The following is a 24,612-nucleotide window of genomic DNA, read 5'->3' as shown; positions in this document are numbered from 1 at the left end:
GGGCTGCTCCCATACCTTGGATATTGTAAACAGAACTGCCATGATCATTGGAAGGCACATGTCTTTCCAAATTAGGGTTAGTATAGTTTGAAATCAGGAAGTATGATACCTACAGATTTGCTTTTCTCTCTCAAGATCATTTTAGCTGTTCTGAGTCTTTAGTGTTGCTATACAAAGTTTAGAATCGTTTGTTCTAGTTCTATGAAAAATGCATTTAGTATTTTGATCGGGATTTCACTGAATCTGGTTTGCCTTGGGTACTATGATCATTTTTACAATATTAACTCTTCTTATCAATGGCTATGGTATACCTTTCCATCCATTTATGTCATCCTTAATCTCATTAATTAATGTCTTATATTGGTACTTTTCCAAGTACAAGTATTCTGCCTCCTGAGTTAGATTTACTCCTAGGTGTTTTATCCTTTTTGATGCAATTTTAAATGAGATCATTATCTAAATTTATTTTTCTGACAGTTTGCTGTTGTTATAGAAATGAAACAAATTTATTAACTTTGTATCCTGCAACTTTACTGGATTCATTTATTAGTTTTAAATTTTTTTGGTGGCATGTTTAGGGTTTTTAATACATAGTATCATGTATTTCCTTTCATCACTCTGAATATAAAATGTCACTCCTTTCTACCTGCAAAATTCTACTGAAAATTCACCTGCTCAGTTTATGGGAGTTCCCGTGCACATAACCATTGCTTGTCTCTGATGCTTTTCACAGTCTCTCTGTAATTTTAACTTTCCACTTTAATATAATGTATCTTGGTTGGAAGCTCACCGTGTTTATCTTCTTGGGGACTGCTGTTGTTTCCTGGATCTGGATGTTGGTTTGCTTTTCCAGGTTAGGGTAGTTTTCAGCTACTGTCTTCACATTAAGCCCTCTACCCCAGGATTTTCTCCTACTGGCACCACTATGTAGCCAATGTTAATGTATTTGATGTTGCCCCAGAGATATCCTAAACTATCCTCATTAAAATTTTTTTTTCTGTTCTACTAGGGTGATCACAGCTACGGAGTCTTCCAGCTTGCTGATCCATTCTTCTGTCTCATGAAATCTACTACTGGTCCCTTCTAGTGCACTTTTTATTTCAGTTATTATCTTCTTCCACTTTGTCTGGCTCTTCTCTATATTTTCTGCCTCCTTGTTAAAGCTCTTACTGTGTTCATCCATTCTTCTTCTCTGAAGTTCAGTGAGCATCCTTATGATCATCACCTCGAACTCTTTTATCAAGTAAATTGCTCGTCTCCACTCTCTTTAGTTCTTTTTCTGAAGTTTTGTTTTGTTCTTTCATTTGCAATGCATTACTCTGTTGCTTCATGATTGCCTTGCTTCTTGTATTTATTTCCATATAGTTGTATCTTTGAACTTCCCTGGTAGCTCAGCTGGTAAAGAATCTGCCTGCAATGCAGGAGGCCGGTTTCCATCCCTGGGTTGGGAAGACCCCCTGGAGAAGGGAAAGGCTCCCCACTCCAGTATTCTGGCCTGGAGAATTCCATGGACTGTATAGTCCATGGGGTCACAAAGAGTCGGACACGACTGAGTGATTTTCACTTTCAGTGGGCATCTTGGTTATGTCTCCTGACCTTGCAGAAGAGGCCGATGGAGGAGGCATCCCATGGAGACACAGCACCCTCCATGCGCTCTGCTGCGGGCTCCTCTGCCGTGACGGACCAGCTGCCGTGAGGAGACTGCAAGGCTCAGCTGCCCACCCCTGGCTGGCCGCCAGGTCCTGTTTCATTCAGGGGCTGCTTACCCAGTGGTGGACGGGGTCAGGCCCCCTTACAGCTGGCTGTATGGTCCTGGGGGGCCCGGACTGTTGCTGACCTATGATAGACAGGTAAGCCCTGCATTAATAGGCTGGAGGAAAGACGCCTAAATGGCACATGGTAACTCAAGTGTCCTCGTAACGGAATGAGCTCCCCAGAATAGACACCACCAAAATTCTGTCCCAAGGGGGAGTCCAGCAGAGGAGTCTGACCCAGGCAGCTTTCAGATTACTGCCTCTGAGCTGGGACTCAGAGAGCGTGAGGTATGCATGAGGCCTTTAAGAGCAGACTCTCTGTCTCCAACGGCTCCTGCGTCCAAGCTCTGCAGGCCTGCGGAGCCGGCTGCTCTGCGGCCCCTCGTTCCAGTGCAGCACTCCCGGGCTGGGGGGTCTGGGGTGGGGCTGGACCCCTCACGCCCTGGAGAGAAGCTCTGCAGCTGCAAGCAGTCTCCCATGGTGGGTCTTCTCGGGGGAGGAGGTAGATCTTGACTGTACCGCATACCCACGCTTCCTCCCCATCTCTGTATGTTTCCTTCTTTATATCTTTAGTTGTGGAAAATCTTGTTTCCTATTCCTTGGGTCCTTCTCATCAGTAATTGGTTTCAAATAGTCTTAATGTTGGTGTGCCCATAGGAAGAGGTGAGCTCGAAGTCTCGCTCTGACGTCTTGGTACCACCTCCAACATGTATCTTGTGTGTGTGCGTCTGTGTGTGTGTATCTGTATGTGTGTGTGTTAGCCACTCAGTCGCGTCCAACTCTTTGTGATCCCATGAACTATAGCCCACCAGGCTCCTCTGTCCATGGAATTCTCCAGGCCAGAATACTGGAGTGGGTTGCCATTCCCTTCACCAGGGGATCTTCCTGACCCAGGGATCGAACCTGTGTCTCCTGCATCACCATCTGAGCCGCCAGGGAAGCCCATGTATTTTATACAATATCTGAATTAGGACCAGCCACATTTTGAGCGGTCTATAGCCACATGTAGCTCTTGGCTAATATTGGGTTGTACAGGTACTGACCTATAAGCTACTAACCCCGGCACAGTTCTAGAATTAATTGTATCTTGGCAGAGCCCGAGGCAAAAGCTTATATTCTACTACTTCATTAAGCTGAGATGTCAGGAAGTAGACTCAAAAAAAGAGGGAGCATGCAGGGAAGGCAGGTCCCCGCGCTGGCCACAGCCTATGAACAAGGACGACTCTCCGTCCATCTCCTGCAGTCGTCTTCTGAGACCCGTAGGCTACTGTGTCTCAACAGACGGAAGAGTTCATCAGCTGGCTTGCCTCTCACCTTGAGCCAAGTTTCCTTCACAGAACACTGACTCTCCCACACTTTCAAACTGCACCTAGCCTGACACCAGCTCAGATTCTACCACATCTCACACCTTAGAGGCCACACGGAAAGTCCAGAGAGGCAGTCAAGCAGTGTTCAGCTGGGGCGGGAAGCAGGGCATGGTTGGGCTGTACCCACCAGAATGTAGTTGTCATAGCAGCTGGGAAAACAAATGGCGGAGGGCCCCAGGGACAGGAGTGGCAGAGAGGACGTGAGGTGGTGGATGAGGAATGTCTGAGCCAATCAAGAGAAGAATGCACGAGTGACTAAGACTTGCCACTGGTGCACCCAGACTGAGTCATGGCAAGCTAAATTCACAATACGCTTTGTTTAAAGCACCAGATGGGAAGATTACGCTATGACTTGCGTGAATCACTACCTCCCCATTGCCGGTCTAATCTTCCAATCTGAAGGAGCTTAATCCCTTTGTGCAAACCAAGCTTTGTCCTCCTTGAATTTCCATCTGAAAAGATCCTAAAGGCCCTGAAACCAGTAACACCAACACCAGAAAGCTTTGCCCTATTTCTCCTCTGATCCTCGGACCCAGTTCTGGTGACTGGGTTTCTGCTCTGTTACTTAGTTTTGTACATGTCCCCTCTATTTCCTTCCTCTTTACCATGGAGCTTGAGACCAGTATCTGCCAGGATCCATCAGCCTGAGGCTGGTGTTGTTCCTTCGATTCTTTGTATCACCACATGTTGGCTTCCCCGGGCACTGATCTACCCAGAAGCCGGGTGGCGTGTCTCCCTGGGTCTTCCAAGTAGAGACCTTCCCTGCTGTATCCTTGCCACCCTGGTCTCCACAGGCTGCCTTCCTCAGCATTAGCTGGACTTCCCACAATATCAGCAGTGTGATCTGTGCCCCAGCTCTACCCTCCCAAGTATTTCTTTTACTTTAAAGGGACAAACGTTCTCCCAGGTGCAAAGATCTGCTGTCTTTTTCTTTTGTTCCCCAGCCAGGGCCTTCTCCAGGGGCGTCTGCTCCTCGATCTGTAACGTGCACACCCCTCCCTCTGGCCAGATCCCTCCCAGTCCAGGGTGCATGGCTTGGTGAGCAGAAGTACGTTTGTGCAAGTCCCAGCCTGTTCACCTTTGCTGCCTGGAAAACATTTCCTCCACACTCTTCCAAAGCCTCTTCTCATCCAGTCTCTGCTTGAATGTTCTCCCTCAGAGAGTCTAATGCAGACCTTTATTACATCTCAGTTCAATTCACTTCAGTTCAGTCGCTCAGTTGTGTCTGACTCTTTGCGACCCCATGGACTTCAGTACATCAGGCCTCCCTGTCCATCACCAACTCCCGGAGTTTACTCAAACTCATGTCCATCGAGTCGGTGATGCCATCCAACCATCTCACCCTCTGTCGCCCCCTTCTCCTCCTGCCCCCAATCCCTTCCAGCATCAGGGTCTTTTCCAATGAGTCAGTTCTTTGCATCAGGTAGCCAAAGTATTGGAACTTCAGCTTCAGCATCAGTCCTTCCAATGAGTATTCAGGGTTGATCTCCTTTAGAATTGACTGGTTTCATTTCCTTGCAGTGCAAGGGACTATCAGAGTCTTTTCCAACACCATAGTTCAGAAGCATCAGTTCTTTGGTGCTCAGCTTTCTCACATCCATACATGACTAGTGGAAAAACCATAGCTTTGACTAGATGAACCTTTGTTGGTAAAGTAATGTCTCTGCTTTGTAATATGCTGTCTGGTTTGGTCATAGCTTTTCTTCCAGGGAGCAAGTGTCTTTTGATTTCATGGCTGCAGTCACCATCTGCAGTGATTTTTGGAACCCAAAAAATAACACCTGTCACTGTTTTCATTGTTTCCTCATCTATTTGCCATGAAGTGATGGGACCAGTTTCCATGATCTTAGTTTTCTGAATGTTGAGCTTTAAGCCAACTTTTTCACCCTCCTCTTTCACTTTCATCAAGAGGCTCTTTAGTTCTTCTTCACTTTCTGCCATAAGCATGATGTCATCTGCATATCTGAGGTAAATGACATTTCTAGCAGCAATTTGATTCCAGCTTGTATTTCATCCAGCCCAGCATTTGTCATGATGTTCTCTGCATATAAGTTAAATAAGCACAGTGACAATATACCCTCAAAACATTTGTCATAATTTAAATATTATACACCCATTTGCTTATTTACTTGTCTGCCTTATATTTCAGAATGTAAGGTACATGAAAGCCAAAATGATCAGTTTATATCTAGTCCCCATCATAGTTTCAAAATCATTATTTTTTCAATGGATGAATGATCCGTGTATCTAGCAGCTAAGCTCTTTATATTAAAAATCAAGGAGATGACAGAGACTAGGGGTCAGGATCTCCCAGGGGTCAGGGAGGTAGCGTAATTTGTAAACCACTCATTGACAGCACTAGAAAGTATCAGCACTGGGGGCAAACTGCAAAAAAAAAAACAACCCACAGCTCCTAAGACATTCAAACTCAAACTTCAAACACACTCTGCCTGCCCAGGATAACTCACCCTGGTCTCAGTCCGTTGCCTCTACCAGCACTGCTGGGCTTCCTTAACCCCTACAGTTTGTGGGTCAGGATTTCAGGACCCATGGATACTCTGCCCTCCTAACTCCCAAAAGAGCCTCGCTGGCGAATGAATATGGACTTCTACCCGCAGGACTTTGCATCCGTGAGTCCCTCCATCCCTCTCACATCTGCCCTCTCCACCTTCACTTCACAGAAGAAGGGGAAGAGTCACCTTCTTCAAGGAGCCTTTGCCGACCACTCCTCCCGCCCTGCCTCCTGTGTGTGTGTGCGGTGTCTGGCACCCCTTTGTACCTATTTCTCTCCCTGCCAGGCTCCCCCTAAGAGAGAGCTGGGGCCATGTCCTGCTGCATCCAGCACTTGGCACATTGCTTGGCGTAAAATCCCATTCAAAATATTTGGAATAAACAAAGGACGCCACCACAGGGATTCCTAAGCGATTGACTCATACTCCTTTGGAAGCTGAAGAATGGATCCATATATGGACGGAGGTCACGAACGCCACGACACAGGCTCCATCCTATGTGACGTCCTTTCTGGACGACTCTTCTGAGGACAAGCTTTGCTCTGACTCTCGAGGCCTGCGAAGGCAGGCAGAAGTCAGACTGCTGGGAAACGGCCAAAGGAAGGGAGATAAGAGATTGTGGCTGCGGTGAGTGTGGGTTGAGGTCCTGGTTTCGTAAACCAAGTTTGAATAGTTTTGTGAGCGCTGGGATGCGTAGGACGGTGCAAGAGTGTGGGGGAGGAGGCGTGGTTCCAGGTTGGAATGTGCCTCTGTTGACTGGATTCGCTCCGGTGGTTTTACAAACCTAAGGCTGGAGCCCTTCCAGTGGTTTCGCTTTTGTTTTGCCACAGAGCCTGTAAGCGCTATTTTTAAAGTAGCGTTGTTGGCAGGGTCCTATGAATTAATCTGTGCGCGCCTTCCCCACCCAAGTTCTTGATTTATAACAGGGTTAGAACCCGGCTCCCTCTGTTTCTCGTCTTATGCATGTAAATCCAACTGATTCTTTCTCCCTCTTAAATAAATGGACTGGTATTTGCTTTATTCTTGAATTTAATATCAGGATTGCTAAATGTCTGTTAAGGTTTAAGAGAATAGGGTTGATATAAACAGAGCCAAGAAACCCACATATTTTAGATGATGGCCAAAATCCTAATGCGGTCTCTTAAAAATATACCCGATGGAACCCTTCGGGATACTGGTCTTCTCTAACTTAAGGTCTCATGAATGCCTCCCTCCAAGAATCATGTCCATTAGCAACTAGTAGTTTCCCCATTGATGTTAGCCCTAAGAAATTATAAATTTTGGGATGCTATATGTGTGTATCATTTAATTCTCACAGCAACCTGCTGGGATAGGTGTTTGTAACAGACCATGGCATTAGCCCGTGTAACCCCTAGACTTGCTGTGAACATTCTCCAAAGAGTGGAGAGGGGTTGAGAACTGAGTTAATAGTAGATCATGCCCTAATGATGAAACCGCCACAAAAAGCCCTGAAGTATGGGGTTCAGAGAGCCTCCAGGGTGTTGAACAGATCTACGTGCCAGAGGGGTGGGGCACGCCAGCCCCACAGGGTCAGGAGCTGCTTGGGACCCTTCCAGTCTTCCTGCACGCATCTCTTCATCTGGCTATTCATCTGCATCCTTTATCACAGTCTTTACTATACACTAAACTGGTGAATATGTTTTCCTGAGTTCTTTGAGCGGTTCTACCATGTGATTCAATCCAAGGAGGGGTCTTAGGACCTCTGACTTGTAGCCAAATCAGAAATTGAGAGTAACCTGGAGACTTACTACTTACTATTGACTTTTAAAATGAGGGCACTCTTACGGGGTTAGCCCTTAACGTATGGGGCTGCACTGACTCAGATCAGTATCAGAATTTAATTAAATTGCAGGACATCCAGCTGATGTCACAGACGATTACTTGGTGCAGGGGGAAAAAACATGTCTGATGGCGAAGAATACTATGCTTATGTGTATAAGCAAAGGAAGATGCCCTAGAAAGTTTTCCCCATATGCCCCCCAATGATCTTTGCCTTCTAATATTGACATCCTTGTTTTAATCTTCTCCTCCTGGAGACGACTTTAGATAGACTGTATATATTCGCTACCTAAATAATTAAATTCTACTTCAGGAGACCCACAGGTAGTAGACCTGCTCAGCATTGGAGTCTCATCTCTTTCGCATTTAAAAAGCCCAGGCACACCAGCCAGCTCCTTACTGCTCACATCTGTACATCCCTATAGGCAACAGATGCTGGGAATGCATGCTTCTCCCAGCCCTCAAACCATGAGAGATAAGACAAGTACAGAAGTTCCCTCACCCCTGGGTGGGACCCCTTTGACATCCATATTCTACCAAGTGGGTGTCGTCAGCCCCAAATGCATTGCCAGTAAAAAAACGTCAGGTCAGTGGGTGTGGAGTGAAGTGTGAAACCAAGTGAAACAGAAATAGAGGAGACAAGACGAAGGAAGAGATAACTGGCCGGGAGGATGGCAACCATCTTCTTAATTCCAGAGCCCTGGGCTTCAGCCTGGCACGCCTCCTAATGCCATCAAGTCACCCGCTAGATGGCAACACGCGGATTCGGGCTGAGCACACCAGCATTTGGTCTATGGCCACCGTCACAGAGCGTCTCATCACGCAGGTTACCCCCGTGGGCACCTGAACCCGGGGGCCCTGAGAGACGGCACAGAACACGGAGCTCGTCGTGGTATGCAGTCCATCTGAGCGGAGTCATCTAAACTTGTTGTGAGAACCTGTCAAACTGAAGAAGGTCACCATGCTTTTTAAGAGATTTGAAGAACAGTGTCCAAATGCATAAGAATTCAGTCTCACTCTTGCTTTTTGTCTTGATCTGTGTCAGAGATCCCTAAGAAGTTGCTTCACTTCTCTGAGCCTTAATTTTCTTTCCTGTGAAATGCACACAATAATTCCTGCTCTATTTGGTATAGTGGTAAGATAAAGTGTGCAAAGCACCAAGTTTAGAGATAGAGAACAGCTTTCTTTTTAAAATTTTATTTATTTTTTAATGAAGTATATATTATGTTACAATATTGTGTTGGTTCCTGCTGTACAATGAAGTGACTTTAAAATTTTCAAAGGAGCAATGAGAACAGTGATGGCACTTTTGCCTGTACACCAGATTACTCAAGAGAAAATGGTAACATCAAGTCAAAGGCAATACCAGTGTATGCTATAGATTGAATGTTCACATGCTAAATCTTAACCCCCAACGTGAGTGCATTTGGAGGGTGATTAGGTCATGAGGGTGGGACTCTTAGAGAAGAGAACTCCCTTCTTCCATCTGCCACGTGAAGACACAGCAAATAGACAGTTGTCTATGGGCGAGGATGAGGGCTCTTCACCAGACGTCAGATCTGCAGGCAGCTTGATCTTTGGCATCTCAGCATCTGGCACTGTGAGAAATAAATGTTTGTTGTTTATAAGCCACTGGGTCTATGTCATTCTGTTGTTATAGCCGCCTGATAGGCCAAGAGAATATGCTTAAGATAAAAAACTCAACAATGCCTGTCGATATTGAAATACTTGATCTACAAATGTTAGAATAACATTAACAATCTAATGTTGTTTTCAGATATATGCATCCAAAAATTTTTACTCCTTCAAACCTGCTTTTTTGATAAAGTTTTCTTATTAAAGCTGTTATATGTAAAAGAAATATGCTATCAAAATGGTGAGACTTTATCTAAATAAGTTACCATCATCAGGTAAAAATGAATTTTGGACCTTAAAAAGCAAGATGATAGAGAAAATGGAGGCATAGGTCTCCAGAATTGCGATTTTCAATACATAAAATAGAATGTGTAAAATCACACTAGCATACATAAAATTTATCATTTTAAGAACTGGTAGTTGGAAGCGCCCATTTTAAGAGTTTGCGTCTGAAACACTTGGAGCTAGAGACAAAACTTAAATTCATGAAAGACTGCCAAACAAGATAAGCAAGCTTAACTGGCCAAAAACAAACTTCAAACTTGTGAGAAAAGAACAGAAACACTATATCGTCTTGTAAGTATCCCAAGGTTCATAAAAATAGTTCAAAAGCCCTGATCATCTCTGATAGATAGACACAGATATTTAAAGTCACATTAAAACACACAACATTGTCATCATGATGCACAAGATTACCAATAGGTGACAAACGCCTATGATTGAAAATACATATTTTTTTGCCCAATTTCTGTTTCAGTCCATTCCCTGGAGCCTCTGGTGCAGGCTGACACACGGTAGACTTTAGAGAAGGCTTGGTCCCTTCTATTTATCAGCATGGCGGCAGTACTGTCAAGGGAAGGAAATGCTAACGCACATTTCTGAGTCCCAAATCCTAGCGCAAACCGTCACCAAATAGGGACTCTTGGTAAAAGCCCAGTTACAGGAAATCAAACACGAATGTCGCTGTGAAGCGCTTGGGGGCTGTTCATGGAAGAAATGAATACCAAAGAGACAGAGGCAGAGACTGGACACTGGGCGCCCGTCAACGCACCGAACTGGATAACGGCGCGATGGTCTAGGCGGCCCTCCGCAGAGGGCAAGTCCAGGAGGCCCAGGAGCACTGCCTGGGACAAGCAGGCAAGGCGGAAGGGCTCAGAAACTGAACCTGTAAGAGATCCGAAGTAACTCTTAACACCTTCTTTTTACTCAGCCAGAGACGAGCCCTTATGTGGTCAGAGAAGGCTGGCCTCAGTCCCGTCTCTGACCTCTAGCGCAGGTGGAGCCCCGTGATGGAAACCAATGATATGGGGACAGCATTTCTCCAGGAAAATATGTCCTGAGGAAGCTCAAGTCCTTTCACACGGATTTTTGTATTCATCAGATTTTGGTTATTCATTTCTCCCAAAGATCTTTCTGAGAATGAAGTGCACTGAGCCATAAACACAAACGCTCTGATTTTGATGGTCCCAGTATCCAAAACTGTACCTTACACGGTGCATTAAGCCGGTGGGAACCCACATTTAAAGGCGTAAGACAGATAAAGATTTGTAAATGTAAGCTGCTCTCAGAAGGAATATGACCTTGGGAGGCATCCTTCTTTGGCCAAGGACAAGTGCCCGAGAGGGACTGGCTGGCTGGTTGGAGGCAGCCAACCCTCCGGGCACCTGGGAGAGTGAATGCTACAGTCCTGCAGTGCGGGATCATACTGCCTACCTCTTCTAAACATGCAGGTAAATTAATGAGAAACTTGTCTAAGGTGGAAATGGCATCTAAATATCTGTTCTGGTTTTGGATTAGTCGCTAAGTCATGTCCAACTCTTGCAATCCCATGGACTGTAGCCTGCCAGGCTCCTCTGTCCCTGGGATTTTCCAGGCAAGAGTACTAGAGTGGGTTGCCACTTCTGTTGCTATCACAGTAGAAAGACCCACCATCCCCTCCTCAATTCAAGATGCCTCTGAAGGCTCCTCCCAGCTGGAGTTCACACAGGATTAACCGAGGCCCTTGTTGTGTTGACTGTATTGCAATTCAACTACTCTCCCTACACAAGCCTGTCTCCTTCACTCCTTCAATAGATACGGATTCTAAGAGCTCATCCCAATAAATGGACTGCATGCAAAAACAGAAAATAAAAGTGTAAGACACCAGTCACTATGCCTTGAGTGTCCTCTGACGCTCAACCCAGGCTCAGCCGGAGGCAATTTGCCAGCCTCACATCCTGATAACTGTATTCTCGGCTTGGATGCTACCATCGAACTTTCCGAAGCCATTAATCAAATTTCTCTTCACGTGGCTAGACGCAGTGCTGCTTGGGGAGTTGCTGAGCTGCTCCGTCTCAGAAGCCCGTGAGTGGCTGTCGAACGTGTTGGTCCCCTTGCCCACCCCTGCCCATCGCCGGGGCAGAGAGCCGCCTGTTGCTAGGCAGCGGGGCAGGGGCTCTAACCCAGACGGCGGCCGAGCCATCTTTATTGGAGAAAGCCCCTTGCCAACGTTTTCTGAGAGACGGCAGAAAGAAGACGCTGGGAATTTGTCTCAGTGTTTCTCTTGGCCAGAATGATTTTATTTGGAAAGCTTAGGTCTCGATGTAGAGAAGGTCTCTGCCTTCTTCAAGCATAAACAGCGACCTTATCCCAGGGACTTCATGCCGCCAGGTTAGACCTTGCCGAAGAGCCGCCAGGGTGTGGCCCGTCTTCAGACCTTCCCCTTGGATGACTTGGACTGTTTACCTAGTGAGTCCCCAGTTCCAGTAAAGTCAGCGGCATGATAGCTGCAAAAGCCAGTCTGCCAAGGGGAGAGTTATATATTTGTTTTGGGTGGTAATGGGGAAAATTTTTAGTCAAAATATATGATTTGTCACCAAAGTTATTCATATGCTCTCAGGTTTGACTTCCTCGGCATGAACGACTAATCAAGAATATGAAAACATGGCCCAAGCTTTCAGGACCGGATCTGATTTGGAAACAGGGTGTTAGACCAATTACCAATCAGGGCTCCTGTTCCCCTTAATCAGCAGAAAGTGACTCGAGGCCAGACAAGAAGCTCAGGCAAGGCTTTGGGCCCTGCTGCAGCAGAGGGAGTGAGAGCAAATCCGAGTTTCCCCTGCTCACCCCCCGAGGAGGGGCGAGCTGCTTCCTTGTGTGGGTGAGGGGGGTGTCCAGGGCTGCGGCTGGAGGGGTGTCCCCGGGGACCCGCCCTCCCTCTGGGGGTGCTGAGTGCCCTGATCTTGCTCCTGGCGCTTCAGAAGCAGCAGTCGGGCTTTTTGGCCTTTTTGTACCTTTTGTCCATAATTTGCTCCAACTGCACACGCGCTGAGTTACTTTTAGACCCTTAGAGTCTCTGTATTTCGTTGCTCAGGGAGACGTTTGTCCACATGCAGGAACCGAGCGACGGGCCCGCCTGTCCCCCCGCCGCACCGGTGTCCCAGCTCTGAAACCACCCCGCCGCGCAGGCCCTCCGGCGGCGCACGCCCACGACCTGCGGGTTGGCAGATGCTCTTAGCCGCAGGGCCCTCCTCGATCCCCTGAGACACTGAGGGAGTCACATCCCCTCTGAACTTCAGAATTCCTGGAGGTGAGGAGAGCAATTCAGCTTCGTTACTGAGCGCCTGGCATATCCAGTCATCCTTCCCTGTGCTGGGGACACAGAAGCGGAAAAGAAAAAGGAGAGAGCGCTTGAGCCTTTATGAAGCTGAGATTTCTCTACCCCTCGAGACTGGCTAGAGGCGTAGACAAGATAACAAAACATGTAATGTTAATAGCATTTAGGAAGTACTTAACATCAGGTCTTCCAGCAAGCCCCTTCCTTCACTCAAATTGTTTCACAAATAAGTGCTGCAGAGAGAGGAAGAGAAAATGGAGCGCGTCATTTCTGAACTACGTCTAGAAATCAAAAAACCAACCTGACCTAGGCTAATGTTTTTTTCAAACTTCAGATTCTGACATAGAAGTGAGTTGTAAGATCAGTTCAGCTGGTTAAGTCCAGCGTTTGCATAAGTTGAAAAGTGAAATGGATGGACAGCCCGGCGGGCCAGGGGTTAAGACCCCGCCTTCCAACACAGAGGGTGTGGGTTCAACACCTGGTCAGGGAACTCATCCCACATGCCTCACGGCCAAAATCCCAAACCATAAAGCAGAAGAAGTATTACAACAAACTCAATAAAGACTTTCCTTCTATCCTTTAAAATAGCAAGCCGTTCCCTATAGCCCCATAGACTTTCTTTACTTCCCAGAATGTCTAACCCAAAAGTAGAATAGGTGGAAAGGGGTGTCTCCTTCTCAACACATTTTCCAAAATTAGTACCTTCTCAATCTAGAAATTAGATAAACACATTTACATGATGGTGTTTAAAACTATCGGAAAACAGAGAAAGACAAATCATAAAAGACTCTATCATAAAAAATGATACAAATGAACTTCTTTACAAGACAGAAACAGAGAACAGACTTACGGTTGCCAGAAGGGAAGTTGGGGGGATAAACCAGGAGTGTGGATCACCATACACACACGACTGTGTATACGATGGATAACCAACAAGGACCTGCTGCACAGCACAGGGAACGCTACTCAATATTTTGTTATAACCCATATGGGAAAAAAATCTGAAAAAGTATATATATATACACACACACACATATATATACACGTATGCATATGTGACTGAATCACTTTACTGTATACCTACAACTAATACATTATAAACCAACTCTACTTCAATCTTAAAAAATAAAGATTAAAAAACTGTCATGAAAAAATTAAATTGAGATACGAAAGCAAGACGGCATGGCAGGAAAAGAAAGTAGACCACGCCACCTTCCTGGCCTCCAAGCATGGAGACAGGTCTTGCCCCAGGCGTGCAGCTGTGCCCCAGAGGTACTGCCTCGGATGCCAGAACCTTGCTGTGTCTCTAACCCAGCCTAGAATCTTCCACCCCAGGTACAACACGAGGGCTCTAATCTACGACCACATTGTTTCCATAAGCCTTACTCTCTTACTCTCTTATTCACCTTGTAGACCATCCACTGCTGGGAACTGACTTTTGGCAGTTTAGTCGTGAACAACTAGTAGGGGTTTTGCTGCAAATATCAACTGCCCTATTTCACTTAGCATGGTGATCCTAGGTCTATCCATGTTGCTGTAATTGGGAACATTTCATTCTTTGTTACGGATGAGTACTATTTCATCGTGTGTGTGTGTGTGTGCGTGTGTGTGTATACACATACATCTTTATGCATTCAAGGCAATGAACTATATTCCCTATCTTGTAATAACTTATAATAAAAAAAATCTGAAAAACATACGTATATATAAAACTATCATTTTGCCATACACTTGAAACTAACATAACACTGTACATTAACTATACTTCATATTTTGAAAATATGTATATCAATTGCCTTTAGACAGCAATGTTCTTAATCATTTTTATGTCTTCTCAGAATGACATTTTTAAATGCATAAAGTAAAAGGCATAGGGATTAAAAAGAAAGCAAAATATACTGAAATACAGTTGCTGAAAAATTTTTAAATATTTCTGATATAAAAATACAAAGAGTCCCTATTAATAAATTAAAACTGAACCTACGAGTGGTTCTACTACTGCTGTAATTTCAAAGTAATAATGAGATCAAATAACACGCTGAGATATCTACAACGTCAGCCATGTCATGAGAACAAATGTGACTTCTGTTCGTGACAAAGGGAAGTTAGCAACACCAGGGTGTGTTGCCTACCCTCATACCTGGAGGGAATTCTGTATTTCAGTTAGAGTCAGTGAAGATGAAGACGGAACTGCCTTCACATCCAAGACCATGGACTCTGAATTCCACCTGCACAAAACGTCCAGAGACTGCAGGGGAAGAGTCCCTAATTAGAGCCAGGAGCCAGCTCTAGGTTGTCTTCAAATCTCCCACAAGGTAACAAAGAAAGCAGGTGTCTGACAGGACCCTACCATTTTAATCAGCAGGCTGTCCCAAGGCACTCACGGGCCCTGTCTTTAAACTGGATGGAATCCCAGCTCTCTGTCTTATAGAGGCCTAACTGCACCTTACGGTAACGTCTTTCCCAAGCCAGCACGCCGCAGTTCAAACACCCAGACTCCTGTGATTCTCAGACAGAGCCAGGCAACCAGCGACTTTACAGTTACTGGCTGGAGGAAGGACAGCCTGGGAACCGCACTCGGGCGATGGTCCGGGCTGCTAACAGCTGTGATCATGCAGTGTTGTACCGCCCAGGGCAGGGGCCTCCCGGGGGCCCAGCGGTGAGGAAGCTGCCTGCCGGTGCAGCAGACACGGGTTCCAGCCGGGAAGGCCCCACGGGCTGAGAAGCAGCGCAGCCCCCGCGCCACGGCCACGAGCCTGCGCTGCAGAGCCGAGCCCGCGGGACAGGTCCGGAGGGGCCCAGAGGAAGCCTGGAAATTAGCCCGAGGCAGAGAGCCTGTTGGCATCCCGAAGGTTACGGACGGCGGGCTCTCTCATCCTTATCCCTTGTTCCAAGATGCAATGCCCACATATTCAACATCACATGCAGCCCAATCACCCAAGGAGAAAGGATGCTGACTAAAAACCACCAGTGTAAGCGCTCCAAACGTGTCCTAGCGGAATTTCAGCCTCGCCCTCTTCGTGCAAGAGTGGGGGCTGTCTTCTAGACAATTCCTCTATCTTGACCACTAATTTCACCAAAAAAAGTCTACTTCCAGCCCATCCTGTACTCATTAACAAAGCCTGTGGTATCCGATCAGAAATCAACACTAGTGAACTGCTCAGAGCAGCTGTCTCTGGAAGGTAGCCCCTTGATTAAATGCTGACCAGTCATCCTGGCGGGTGTCATTCAGCAGCTCCCTCTGGTGTCTGGACTAAAATGAACACAAATGCAGACATATCACACAGATTATACTGGAAAATGTTTCTAAAGAACTGCAGGTCACATACTTCATTATCACTACTTTGGTAAGAACAACCTGTTAGGTTATTAAGCCACAACACTGCTTTGGAAACAAGGAAGTTCTCTTGTGTCTATCACTGGAAGGATTTGGTTACCTTGTCTTTGAATTGGGGTGCTGCAGTTACCCTCCATTAAATGCTATTTTGAAAGCTTTGGGAAATCCCCAAAGTTTAAAGTTTCAGAAGAGACATCCTGTCATCCCCTTAATGAAGCATGGAGGGATCCAATTCAACAGCCCCCTCTGGAGGAACTGAAGAGGATCAGTGATCAGCCCATGGAAGAATCACGAGGAGAACAGAGCCACAGAAGGTGGGAACGTGATTGGTCTCGGAAAGTGACAAGTTGGAGTTGTGTGCAAGAGAAGATGTTATTACAGCTCAATTGAAGAAGCAGAGAAACAGTGAATGGGACTGGAAAGGGAGACTTTGTGGCTAGAGAGAAGGGCGATCATAAGCTTCCTCCTTGGATGTCAAAGCAATCTCAAGAGCCCAGACAGCAGTGCCACATTCACTAGGCGCAGCCTATAACAACCACCCAAGTTAGGATCGCTGAAGGAAATGAGGAGGTGAAGTACTCAGCTAACCCAGGAGTCAAAATCAGCCCAAACACAACTCTGTAAAAGCTGTCAAGAGAAAATGGCAGCTATAAAAAGAGGCGACCTAACCCGTTCTGATCTGAAAAGTAATTTTAAATAATGATGTTTCTAATAACAGGTACACCGAATCACGACCAAAACAAAGCCAATTGGAATGCCAAGGATGCAACAAATGGTCCTGATTATAATAGAAAATACATTTTTAAAAAATTCTGGCACTAAGCTAAGGCTACACTTCCTTCACAGGATTTGTGCCAGTTCTGACCCGCTCATTGTGGATGAAAATGATAAAGGTGGTCCAGATATGGCCACGCAAAGCACTCGCGCCTCTCTCCACACCAGCTCTGGGTTCTTGAAGCATGGCATAGAGTAAAACCGGGATTAAATATGAGTACCAATGAATAGTGGGATTAGGAGCGATCTTTCTCCACTTCTCAACTTTCTGTACTGCTCGAAATGTGTATGATAACCAAGCATCATAACATATTCCAGGGGCTTCCCCGGTGGCTCCATGGTAAAGGATTTTCCTGCCCAATGCCGGAGACACAGGTTCGATCTCTGATCCAGGAGCATCCCATATGCCACGGAGCAACGAAGCCCAGGGAGGTTCAGCCACTGAGACTGTGCTCTGGAGCCCGGGAGCTGCAACCGCTGAGGCCGCGCATTGCAGCTGCTGCAGCCTGCGTGTCTGAGAGCCCGTTCTCTGCAACAAGAGAAGCTGCCGCGTGAGAAGCCCGTTCACCACAGCCAGAGCAGTCCCCGCCTTTGCAACCAGAGAGAGTCCACGCACAGCAGCAAAGACCCAGAACAGCCCAGAAGAAACAAAAACGGCTTTCAAAATGCCAGTTTATGAGAGGGAAATATATATATGTGTTTATATGCTATATATATATGTGTGTGTGTGTGTGTGTGTGTGTGTGTGTGTGTGTAAATTCCTTTTTAAAGTAAGTTATCCCCACTTCCTTTGATAACTCCAGATGGCATGGATTTTGGTGTGCCATTTTGGTATGTTTATTTGGGCTTCCCAGGTGGTATAAAACCCACCTGCCAACTCAGGAGACATAAGAGATGTGAGATCTATCCCAGGGTTGGGCAGATCCCCTGGAGAAGGGAATGGCAACCTACTTCAGTATTCTGGCCTGGAGAATGCCATGGACAGAGGAGCCTAGCGGGCTACAGTCCACGGGGTTGTAAAGCCACGACTGAAGTGACTTAGCACGCACGCAGGGATGCACTTGTTCACTGGTACACCCCTAACACCCAGGACAGGGCCAAGAACACTGTCAGTATCTAAAATGCATAGTTTGCAAAAATGAGTCATTTCTGGTATCCTCAACATTTTGTCTAGTATCTAACGCTCCTCTTAAAATGTGACAATCTCAACTAAATAAAATGCTTAAGACAAAACCAAAATACTTCTCGTATTCTCTTCATGGTGCAAAGTTTCCTAAGATTATTATGTCCATTACTAGGACTATATTTATACAAACATGGCCTGAGATTGCACTTGATACTTTTTGGTTTTGTTTTTATAAGGGAAACACTGTTGGCTCATATTGATCTTGTAATCAACTCAAACCCTCAAGTCTTTTTCACATAATTTGCTGTCAGTGCTGATTACCGTCCTTCTGCACTTGTACAATTGATTTTTTTTACCCCCAAATGCTAGACTTTAAATAATCCTTGTTAAGTTTTACCTTATTTGTTTTGGTCTATTATCGGAGTCCCCTGAGATGCTCTTGAATGCCTGATTCTGCAGTCTTGTATATTACCCGTCTCTCCACACATGTCTTTGATAATGTTATCAAGTTCTAAGTCTCCAGAAAGTGAAAGTGTTAGTTGCTCAGTTGTGTCCAACTCTTTGCGACCCCATGGACTATACCCTGTGAGGCTCCTCTGTCCTTGGGATTCTCCAGGCAAGAATACTGGAGTGGGCTGCCACTTCCTTCCACAGGGGATCTTCCCCATCCAGGGATCGAATCCCGGTGTCCCACACCACAGGCAGACTCTTTACCATCTGAGTCACCAGGGAAGCCTTAAGTCTCCAGAGTTGAGGATAAAGCTATTAAATGGATAAGAACAACAGAAAGCTTTTGTTGAGCACCATTAGCAAACTCATGCAGGCAGCAACGCTTTGGGGACAGGTATCACTGGACATTAGATTTGAAAGAACTCATCACAGTCAGCCAGTATACATCAGTATATTGTTATAATAACTATCAGTACTTTATATTAATGTATTACTTATATAATAAAAATGCATATTAATACAAATGAAAAAAGATTAAATCGTCCCATATGAAAACTCTGTCAGTATCCTGGAGTAATTTCCTTGAACGTATGACAATTTCCTTTTAAATACCGAGGTGCCCTCTTATCACTCATCATCTGCCCCAGGCATCACTCCTGTCCTAACCACAGTTGACAGTTAAGAGGGAGCCAGAAGTACACATGGCGTTAAGCCGTCCTGCCCCCTCTGTTTTCGATGCTCTTGTACCGTATTTCCTGGCAGCTGCCCTCGGCCGCCTCCGCCTGGTAGCTGCACAGCTGATCGTTGTCCTCTGCATGTTGTCATCACTGGAGCGTGAGGGGCCATGCTGGACCCTGCGAACGCGTACACGGTGGAAAAGAGAGGAAACCAGTTCTGTGGCAGGAGACCCGGTCCAGCAGGGGGGCTGGCCCTTGAAGAGGCGCAACCAGTGACCCAGCATCGAATGTCCAAAGAGTATTGATTGCAGCTGGTGTCAGTATTCAAGAGTTTCTAGGCCTGGAGGTTTTGCTTAGTGGGTACACGCTCAAAGCCAGATGAAGCATCATCTTCACCCCCCAGGATGGAAATCGGCGACCAAGATGGGCAGTGTGTGTGAGGGCTAAGGGGGCAGGGGCCCAGGGAGGAGACCTCAAATGATGGTGAGACCAGGCTAAGTACAGGTGCGGTCTTAGTCCCAGATTCACTCTTGGCCCTTGAGAAAAGGTGATGAGATCATGGTTCGGCACGATCCTTTTCAGCAGATCCCTAATATGCATATGGAATTTAGGAGGTATATCTGGTCCTCCAAAAGAAGACAGTCCCCTAAGTCGAGAACAAAGATATAGTTCAAGAGAAAGTAGAAATGTCACATTCAAAAGCCAAGACTCAGCCTCTCGTGAGGACCGGATCTGTACGGCAGAACTGGCAGCTGAAACAGCCCCGGGACCGAAGCACATTAGCTAGTTAGGCCTCTCTAAAAAGCCGAAGGGCGGTCACAGGTACCTGCCGCCCTGTTCTGTCTCTCCACTTGCACGCACTCTGAGCTGACACTCTCACATCCTCTCACACCCTCTTTCAAAGTCCAGCACACTCACACTCCCAACCAGTTCCCGAGAGTAACCCAGTCATTACCTCTGCTGCTTCCTCTGCCCTCTGGAAAAGGAGGAATCAGCAGAGTCAAGACTGTGTGTGAAACCAGGTTGCAGAAGAAAGATTCCAGGAGCTATCTGAATAATTAGCATCTCCTTTTAGTCCTGTCTCTTATAGGTTTTCCACTGTTGAAATCTCTTCTACGAAGACCTTACTAAATCCTCCTCTCTCATACCACTATTCCAAGAGTGGAGAGCCTCACCAGATGGGTCCTAGCAAAGTGGGAGAAGATGAGCATTAATATAAAAATAAAATTTACAATATAAAATCAAGGTTGGACCAACCATCTGGGCTTGCTTGGGACTTGAAGGGACTTTTACGATGTGGTCCCAGGGCCCAGACTGGGAAAGTCCCAGGCAAATCATGCTGATCACCCTAAAACAGTAAACAAACATTGCACCCACCCTGAAAACCACCAAAATTTTCCTCTAAGTTTCTACTTCCTGGATTCCAAATAGAATTGTATTCCTTTATAATTTTTCCTTAAAACCACTGCAGCACATAGCATGCTGGTCTGACTAAATCTGACCTCCTTCTTAATCTCCGTGAGAGGTTGATAACTAGAACAGATCCACCCTTCAAATTTTCACCCAATCCATCCACTTCTCTTGATCTCTACAAACTCCATCCTGGTTGAAGGCATGGTCACTAAACACAAGCCTGGATGAAGACACTCACCTTCTTCCCAAGGGTTCTCAGGCTGAAGGATAAGTTGTTTTTCATTTTTTCTTTTTCTTTTGTTCTGTTTTGTGCTGAATTTCCAATCCCTTACGAACCCACACTTTTGTAACGTTCAATAAAAACGGATTACTAGGAAAATGATCATGCACTTGAGTCTTGAAACAATGTCAAATTTTCTCTAAGAGTTCCTACATGCTTCCTGTTTCTATATCGACTTTGTCGTGCAGGGGGAACAGTCAGACTTGCTGCCAAGGACCACACTTTGAGAAATAACATTCTAACAGATAGCATCGCTTCCACATTTTTCTCCTTTCTTCCTACCAAAAGAATCTAAAATGATCTTTCAAAATGTACATCAGACTGTGTCAGCCCACAGCTCACAAAACCACAGCAGGAGGGGGAGGGTTGTGAACACAGACTTTCAAGACAGACCACTTGGGTTTAAATCTCTGCTCACCACTTTGTAGAGTTAGTGACCCTGGGCAAGTCACCTCATTTCTACATGTCCCATTTTCCTCATCTAAAAACTGCATCTACTTCATAGGGTTGATGTGAGGATTAAATGTGTTAATTTTCGTAAAATGCTTAGAACAATGTCTAAGGCATAGTAAGTATGTATGCTACTTTTACTATTATTACTTATTATTAGCATGACCTATGGCATCCTGCCTTTATAGATGTCATGCATCATTGTTATTGCTGTTTTTGTTATTTACATGACCTACGAGTCCCTCCCTATCTCTCTAGCCTCATCTGAACAACTAAGGCATCAAGCCAGCCTCTTACCACAAGATAAAAGAGCAACATATTCAGGATTTCATGCAGATCATTTGTGGAGGACTAGAACATTTTTTATCTAATAGCCACTCCTTTCTCTCCACTTACAGGAGAACTGTATACCCACCCCCTTGACTTTGCAAGGGACCATGAGACTCGCTTTGGCCAGTAGGGTGCTAGCGAGCATGATGTTCGCAGAGACTGGTGCGGCTGGGCTATGCCCTTGAGCGTCTACTGTCACCATGAAATGAACAAGCTCCGGGCAGCCCACTGGCCCCAGGAGGTTGAGACACCTGGTCAGAGGGGAATGGAGCCTGGGGCCTGGGGCCAAGGCCACGCCAGCCAACCGGAGCTCAGCAGGACTGCCCCGGCCAGAGAGCCATGGAACATGTTCTGTTTGTTACACAGCTCGAGCTAACTGCTCACACTATCTCACCTCTTTTCTTTTCCCTTTAGGTTAAAATCTGCTTCTTGGGATTTTGTCCCATTTCACTACTAGGAAACCCCACTCCTATATGCTATAATGCATCTGGAGAAGTAGCTCCTAGTCCATCCCATGATCTCAGAATTTGGGCAAGCTCTTGAGGTTTTACTTTGGGCACTCAAAATCTCCAGTTTTTATTAAGTGTCTTTTAAATATGTATATATAATACATACATGTGTATAATGTTGTATACAGATAGAGATATAGCATTTTCTTGACAGATGCTACGTAAAATAAATCCAGAAGTACCAAAGTTGTCTCTTTGTTCCCCACCCTCTTAGAATAAGCTCAGGTTTATACATAGAAGCTGAATGCAAACTGAGTGAAGAATACCAGAAACAGAAGCACAATAGTCTTCATGCCAGGGGAATAGGCGAGCACCAAGGAAAAATTGAAGTTGCTATCAGTTCTGTTCCTTTCCTCCTAGATAATATAAAACAGAAGCTAAATAACTCTAAAGCTCTTAGATCAAGTCTAAAATTAATTTTAACACACGCCAGTGATATTCTAAAGGCACCCACCAATTTGTAATCAGGTTAATGTTCGGCGTAGTACTCCAACGTTTCCTTTACATCTTTCTCTTAGAAGCTGTAAATAAATATGGACTCCGGACTCCGGATGGTTTCCCAGAGCCGTGGCACACTTCGGCCTTTTTCCTGCAGAGACAGAGGGAAACGGTTACAGCAACGGCTCCTGAGGCCCCTGGGGAACGCAGACGCGGGCGTGGATCACTGCAGAGCATCATTCATTAGCCAGCTCCCAGCTCCTGTGAGTGATCCTGGACGTCAGCTTGCTGCTGCGACAGAGTCTGCTCGCTCCAAAAGCTCAGGCGCTCCCTGCAGATGTTACTCCCACATGTCAACTGCAGGACCATTTGAGAAAACATTTTGAAATTTGAACTGAGCAGGGAGCTGATGGGTCAAGAGGGACCGTGTTACTCTTCTTCAAGCAAGAAGCAGCCTGATACTTTGTCCCTTGTTTATTACCGTGTGAAAATCATGGCATCTTAGCATGAACTTGCCTTTTGAATGTGTCTGGGGTGGGGTGGCAGGGGGGTGCGTGAAGGAAAAGCTGGGCTGTTAAAGTTAATACCCCTCCCTTTATAATTCACTGACTGATGTGAAAAGAGTGTTGCAATGGTTTTTTAATGTCGATTTGAAAGGTTTTTCTCAGTTTGGCTTTTGGCCATGCTAAAAGATTCATGCGATTTATGTTTTCTTAGCAAAATACATAAAAGTTCCTACTTGTAGGTCACCACAGGGCTAGTGGGTGACAGCCATATTGCAGCTTACCCAACCATCTACCAGAGAAGGCAATGGCACCCCACTCCAGTACTCTTGCCTGGAAAATCCCACGGATGGAGGAGCCTGGTGGGCTACAGTCCATGGGGTTGCTAGGAGTCGGACACGACTGAGCGACTTCACTTTCACTTTTCACTCTCATGCATTGGAGAAGGAAATGGCAACCCACTCCAGTGTTCTTGCCTGGAGAATCCCAGGGACGGGAGCCTGGTGGGCTGCTGTCTGTGGGGTCACACAGAGTCGGACACGACTGAAGCGACTTAGCAGCAGCAGCAGCAACCATCTACAGCTAAAAGCCAGAACTCAGTTCACCTGCCCTCGGAAAGAGCCGGTGAGTTCTGCCCCCTCCAGTCTGCGTAAAGCAGTGGGGAGAGGGAGCGGGCTTCAAACCCTCACTGGTGAACAGACAGATGTTGCTTCAATGGACAGACGTTGCATCTGGAAGCAGCTGGTGACACACGAAAGGTTTCCAGCAAAAGTGTTTTAAGGTCAAAACACCACGGCTCTTCTAGTCCAGCAAACAATCTAATTGATCATGCAGATCAGCTCCGACAGCAAGCACTTTCTTTAAGTTTTTGTTTGTTTGGAGAGGGTAAAACAAATTTAGGCCAGCAAACATAGAAAGAAGGTATTTAGCATTAAAAGCTAGTGGAATTGACTATTATCCTAAGATTAAAGCCAGGCAATGATATTAAGTAAATTGCAAAGGTTCTCTGTTCTCAATTACCTTTCTTTTTTAACTGAAGTATCGACTATTCACACTGTCTTCGGTCCAGGTGCACAACACAGTGATTGGCTGTTTCTAAACATTCCAAGCGATCACCATGATAAGTCTAGTTCCCGACTGTCACTGCACAAAGCTATTATGATATTACTGACTCCATTCCCCATGATGTACGTCTCACCCTGCGGTTCATTCACTTTTTAGCTGCAAGTGTGTTGCTGTTAATCCCCCTCACCCTTTTCACTCATTCCTCAACCACCCGCCCTGCCCTTCTACAGCGCACTGTTTCTTCTCTGTAACGACTAGTCTGTTTCGGTTTTGTTACGTTTGTTCATTTTCTTGTTTTTTATATTCCAAATATAAGTGAAATCATGTAGTATTTGGCTTTCTCTGTTTCATTCATTTTACTCAGCGTAATACCCTCTAGGTCCACCCACGGTGTCTCAAACGGCAAGATTGCCTTCTTTTCTGGGGCTCAGTAACACTCCCCGTCTCCTTCGTCTAATCAACCACTTGATGAAAAGCCTCCGTGTTGGCCATTCCATTGACTATTGTAACATGATGCCGTGAACACAAGTATTCAAACAGTGCTTTTTTTTTTCTTCCAATAACACCTAGAAGTGAAATGGATGGGTCACATGGTGGTT

The 24,612-nt window shown here is 45.8% G+C and overlaps 1 long non-coding RNA gene across 1 annotated transcript; it reads left to right on the top strand.

Moving 5' to 3' along the window:
* The first annotated feature begins 6,137 nt into the window (after nucleotides 1–6,137).
* LOC136176667 (uncharacterized) lies at nucleotides 6,138–24,344 on the top strand. Its single transcript, XR_010664610.1, has 2 exons — nucleotides 6,138–6,258; nucleotides 22,526–24,344. It is a non-coding gene; the product is annotated as an uncharacterized lncRNA (long non-coding RNA).
* The last annotated feature ends 268 nt before the right edge of the window (nucleotides 24,345–24,612 follow it).

Source organism: Muntiacus reevesi, chromosome 10, assembly GCF_963930625.1.
Source record: "Muntiacus reevesi chromosome 10, mMunRee1.1, whole genome shotgun sequence".
NCBI classification, from domain to species: domain Eukaryota; kingdom Metazoa; phylum Chordata; class Mammalia; order Artiodactyla; family Cervidae; genus Muntiacus; species Muntiacus reevesi.
The sequence above is the reverse complement of the archived record's forward strand: the minus strand, read 5'-3'. Positions and strand labels throughout refer to the sequence as shown.